The sequence below is a fragment of the Vigna unguiculata genome, chromosome 6 (genome assembly GCF_004118075.2).
Source record: "Vigna unguiculata cultivar IT97K-499-35 chromosome 6, ASM411807v1, whole genome shotgun sequence".
Classification (NCBI taxonomy): Eukaryota; Viridiplantae; Streptophyta; class Magnoliopsida; order Fabales; family Fabaceae; genus Vigna; species Vigna unguiculata.
In genome coordinates, this window is record NC_040284.1 from 4,455,078 (window position 1) to 4,461,457 (window position 6,380).

A 6,380-nucleotide genomic window follows, 5' to 3' on the forward strand; every position below is an offset into this window, starting at 1 on the left:
GTTGACTTAGTTGAATAAAGCTTAGTTGACTTGTTGACCTTTGACTAGGTTTGACTTGTTGACTAGAGTTGACTTGACTTAAGCGAACATGCTAATCCTTATTTATGTGTTTTGTAGATTTAAGTAAGGTTAATTGTGGTGGATGATCTGGCGCAACCCTAGTGGAGAAGAGGACATGATATGGAGCATAGGTGGAGGTGAGAGAAAAGGCAAAAAGCATAAAGTAAAAGGGATAAAGCAAATGTACATGTGTACCTTTGGTCCCCTTTGTTTTTAGCACACTTGGGCCACTTTTTGGAGACATATAAGAATAAAGTTTTAGTTGCATAAATGTTCTGTGGATATTTTGAAGTGTGTTAGTTCAGTTGTAGCTAAGTTGAGCTCGTAGAGGTGTGGAAATAAATCGATTAAAGCTTCATGGCACCTTAAAGATAAATCCAAGAAAAGAAATTATCAAAATCACAAAAATCCAAGCCAAGCACTGCATGAAGAAGGCGAGAAAAGCTTGAAAAAGTAAAGAAGTTTGGCTAAGCCAAGAAAAGAGAAGAGGCAACAAAAAATGGACCTTGTAGTTTTCTCTATCCTTTTCCAAAAAAAGGCTTCGATAATTCATAAATATTTATGATAAAAGATAATTTGGAGAAAATATATCTTTAAATATCTTATTTGATATTTTTAAATAATTATCTTATTTAATTATATCATAAAATATCAAAAGATAAAAATTTCCCATTCTTTTTAAATATGGCAAGATCTTTTTAAATATTTTTAGATCCCCACAACAAACAGATATATCTTGAAGATATTGGATTATTTAAAAGGTAATGGGAGGAGATTGCGAATGATTTGAAAAATTAATGCAAATATTAGTTGGTGATAGTTTATCAAATATCTTTAAGTAATTAATCTATTTAATTATATCATAAATTATCGACCAACTACATTTGTCAAGTAGTTTTAAAATTGGCTATATCTCTCCAAATATTTTTAGATTTTCATAACGACTACAAAGATAAATTATGTTTATGATTATTTTAAAGATATTTGAGAGATTTTAGCAATAAAAAAGCCTAGTCCAAATCCTATATAATTAGACCAAAGGACAAGTGCAAAACTTCGAAGTTTAGGAACCCTTAGGGGCTAATTTCTTTCTATCTTTCCACCCTCTCTTCTTTTATTTTTATTTTGATTCCATAAAGTGCTAAGCTTTGAGAGTTTGTTCTTTTTATTATTGTTATGGTTTTCATTCATCTATGTCTTTTATCTTTCAATCATATAAAAAATAATGATTTTACATGGTAACTAATTAGCGAAGTGTTTAAATCTATATGCATGTTGATCATATGAGTCCATTGGCGGAAGAAGGTTATGACATAGGGGAGCCATGGCTCCCCCAACCATTTTTTTTTCCTTTTTTTTATTTATTTAAAAATAATATTTAATATTATTATTTTATTTATATTAATTGATTTTTATTTTATTTTAAATTTTACATATTTAAAAAAATATATTTATATATTATTATTTTATTTATATATTATTACTTTATTTATATATTATTACTTCATTTAATTTAATTTTATTTGGATTTTTTTTTAAATTTAAAAATCACGTTTTTTTTCTCTATTATAATTTCTTATACTTTTTTATTTGGTTTTTCTCTTCCGTGCTTCCATTTCTTTCTCTCATTTTATTTTTATCTCAATTTTCATCATCATTTCCTTATTATTTTCAAAATTAAATTGCATTACGACAAAATTGAAGAGTTAATGAACATTTTGGACTGAGCAATTTCTTCTTGTGAGTAAGTTCATTTTTTCCCTTCTTTTTTTTAAGCAATTTTGTTTTCCTCTTCTATGTGGCTTTTCTATGCTCTAGGCATATCTCTATCTGTTAGAGATCATAAAATCATGCTTTAATTGTTGATCAAACTCTTCTTTGTGTAGATAGAGCTATTTTAGGCTTTGAAGTTGTGTAAGAGAAGAGCAAGATTAGGAATCTACTCTAAGGTAAGGGAAGCTAATCATTTAGAAGTTATTAGTTTTCTTAAAATATTGAGTCTTGCAAATCACCTGTTTTAGATCACCTGTCAAAATTTTACCCAAATCAAACGGTTAACGAACCGAAATATGCAATTTTACAAAAATTGTGAATACAAGAAAAATTGGTGGCGTCCAACATCTAAAAGTAAAAAACCTAACGTCTAGCGATATAAAACTAGTGCCCGAAGGTCCCTGCTGCGCGAAAATATGAAAAACTATGTTTTTCTTGAAAAGATACCTATTCCTCGCATCCCAAGCATCCAAATACGTGATCCACTCATTCAATTGCTCGAAAATTCAATTAATCATGTGTCTAACATTCATACACACTCTATTAGGCTACATTCATACAATTTTAATCCCAACATTGGCACGAACATCATATTCTTGAAATCATCAATTCATCCAATTGCCTTAATCACGAGTTCACATCACACAATTTATATCTCACATTGTTAACCATGGTCCAAAGAATCTAGCGATCCCTAAAATCTCCAGAAAACCCACGAACATCAAAATAGTGCATCCTAACGCACATCGCCTGGCGGCAGTTCATCACCGCCAGGCAATTCAAAGCAGAAACCCATAAACTGGATAATTTCAACATGCGTCGCCTAATGGCTTTGAAGGCCTGCCAGACGATTTCTAGAATTTTCCAAAAACTTAACGAACTCTAGAAAAAGCGTGCACAATCATTCATAAAATTCACAATTATATAATTCAAACATAAAATGCAACCACAACTCCCCTAACCTGGATTCCCACTCCAAAAGTGCTCTTAGAATCCTTCCTTGCACCATAGTTGATCTCCCCTTTGATCTCCAGTACTCGTTCCAACCTTCTAAGACTCTCCCAAGTTATGTTTTTAGGGTTCTAAAACTCCCGCTTGGTAGCCACACGAAAATGCACCGTAACAAATTATTTCATGCCTCTTTGGTTTCTCTGACGGCTACTAGGGTTTCTAGGTTTTCCCTAACTTTGCAGAACCAAAAAATAATAATAAAACACAAATAAGTCAAGGCTAAATTGTGCTAGCAAAGATTCAAATCCATCACAACTCAATTACCAAACAATTGCACAACCATTCAACCAATTCATGTTTTGTGATAATTCTTAAACATCTAGGATTATATTATCACACGCCATGGTCAAACATATTATTAAAATAATTAAATTAACACGTTGATGGCACACGTTAGGGATTCCTGCCCTCACATTTATTAAATAGATATTTATTTATTTATTTAATTTTCTCGAGTCTTACACCTTAAGTGTTGAGCACGTTCTCTCGTGGCTCAACCATGCATCGCCTCCTTAAGTGTTGAGCACCATTTTGTTGTGGCTTAGCTCCAAAAGTCATATTCTAGATCCTTCCTTGATCGCCTTACTAGAGCTCAATCGTGAATTTTGTGGCTTAGTTACATCAGTTTTAATTTTTCGAGAAATTGCTGCAAAATCATAAAAAATTCATCAATTTCTTATTTTTCTTCTTTTTATTACCTCATTGTGTAATGCTAAGCTAAATTGGGTTGTTTACTTACAAAATATGAGCAATTAAAGCATGATAAATGTCAAATTTATATGGAAATTTTACGTATTCTAGACACTTATCAATGTTCATGTAGAGCCAAATATGTACTTAAAGATCTTCTCCAACTCTCCACGCGTACTCCAAACTCCAACCTCACATCTTTGTGTCGAGATGACCTAGGTTCTCGTCTCTCCAATACCGAATGGGGTGTGTCTGCAGAAGACACTCTAACGCTTTAAGTCATCCAAGTACGTGAGAGAGTATTAAAGGTTGTAATAATGGAACGCAATTAATTTATTTCGTGTATTGTGTTATTTATACAATGTTTATGGGTTATTACTTGGATAGGCTTGATCTACTTGGCTAATTACCTTGATTATAACTTTGCCTAATACTTGGCTGGTATGATGTATGATGTCGCTCTAACTAAATATATTTAGGTTAAGTATATCTCAACTCAGGTAGCCAAAATATGCTTTCGGACGTGTATGCACTAAAAAAATAATTATTTTTAGTGGGGGTTATATTTGGCGTTTCTAGAGGTTTTAACCCCTACTAATGGCTTTACCAAAAATTTGCAATTCCCCTAGAAGAGTTAGCGTTGCTAACAAATTACCGGAGTTTTTAGCAACCCTTGGAAAAACACAACTTACTTAGGGTTTTTGAAACCCCCACTAATGCTTGGGGTTTTTTGAAACCCCCACTAATGCCTGGGGTTTTTTGAAACCCCCGCTATTGTCTGAGGTTTTTTTAAACCCTCACTACTGCCTGAGATTTTTTTAAACCCCCACTATTGCCTTCACGTGAACAGTATTATACTTTTTTAGATTGTCTAAACATTTCATAATAAGATTTTATTAAACCGAACATTATTGTACCAAAGTTTGTTTCATTAATTTCGTAATCTTTATTGTTTCTAATTATTTCAAAAAGTTGAAACATTCACGAAAAAGTACTTTTAAAGAAAAATTACTGAAACATTATTAGATAACCCTCTAAAAATGGTACCAAACACTTCAATGCCATCAAAACACTTACATTTACAAATTAAACATGTTCCAATCAAGATGGAAGACTTAACCCTAATGCAAAACAAGAAAGAAATAAATTGTTTACATTACAACAAAATTATTTATACAAATTAATCCAATTTGGTTCCAATGTTTCTAACCTCTCTTCTACAAGTAAGAAGAATCCATATTTACAAAATAAAGACATGATGCACAGTGATCTTACTTTGACTTTAAATCATTCATGGAAATAGTTCATGCCCCTGCCAACAACAAATTTTCAAGATAACTTACATAAATCATCTAGTAGAATTTCCAATAAACTTGTAATCAATTAGTACACTGTAAATTTAGAAAGCTAAGAAAAAGACTTTAGGAGCCTTTTAGAAATCAACCACCGTAAAAGAGACAATAAAAGTAAGAAAAGGGCATGACTGTTTTCAAAGAACCGTGTAGTTCCTTGAAATGGTTACTTGCTTAGCTACATTTAGAGCAAAACGTAGAATTTTATATAGGGACAAACACCCTTTTCTTTTGTAGATAGCTTGCCAAATCACCCTGGAAAAACAAAGTTGATATAATCAAAGAAAAGTGAGTTATATACAATGATACGAGAAGCTTACTCTCTGAGGATAAAGAGGGAAAAAAGGATAAGCTTATCTTAGCTTGTTACTCAGGCTCAATCATCATAGGTACATTTTGGGTTACAACTCCAACAAATTAGACCAAATTGAGATGCCGTACCCTTTCTAATAATGTGAGCTCATGTTTGAAAGCATTTCTAAGATTTAATTTGAGGTATTCATAATTTTATTTTATTTTTTGTAAAAGAATTGACAAATTTATATTAGAAAAAATATGATAAAGAGTAAAAGAATAGATTCTTTTTTCAAGAGGAAGACTTGTGATGAAGATGAAAAAAATGCATCTACATCGTCTAAAATCGAGAAACTTCATGATAATCCAAATATTGAAGAAAACGAAAAACAACTCTCTTTAAGGTTCCTAAAGTTACATATAATGAATTTGAAAATACTTTAGAACGTGATCTGGGGAAGCCTCTTCAAATCTGACAATACCCACCAAATCAAATTGATGAGGTACGAATGGCTTATCTAAAATGGGGTCCATATCAAATGCATCTAGAAAATTATCCGTTGTCTGGAAAGATGATCATCCAAGAAGATTTCAATACACATGGTTTAGCTTATTTGCTTCATGGTTAGAGTATTCACCATTAAAAGATGCTACATATTGCTTACCGTGCTATCTTTTTAGTAAAAAACCAAGCGGACGACCTGACTCAGTTGTTTTCATTGTTACATGTAATTGAGTTTATTTTTATTGAATTCTAATTGGCAATAAGTTGATTGTCGTTAACATGTTTTAACTTTTTGAATGTTTTTTTATAGGTTTTAAAAGTTGGAGGAGCATTTTGACTAAAGATAACTTTTGTTTTTTTTTTTTATATATTATTGTTGATGATAAACTTTATATTACTCTTTCATATATATTATTGTTTGGATTATATTGTCATGAGTGCTTATTTTGAATAAAAAATGATGTAAGAAATTAATTTTTTTTAATTAAAAAAATAATTTATATATAACAAATATAATTTGCCCCCCCTAAAATTTTTGATCAAGTTCCACCACTGTATGAGTCCATGGGTTTTTCAATCTAATTTAGACTTTGATTTTATTTAGAAACTTTCATGTGATTAAATGAGTTTTTACCAATGAACAACAACTTTTTTTTTCTAAGTTTTCAAACAATGGATTTCACTTAAGTTTGGGT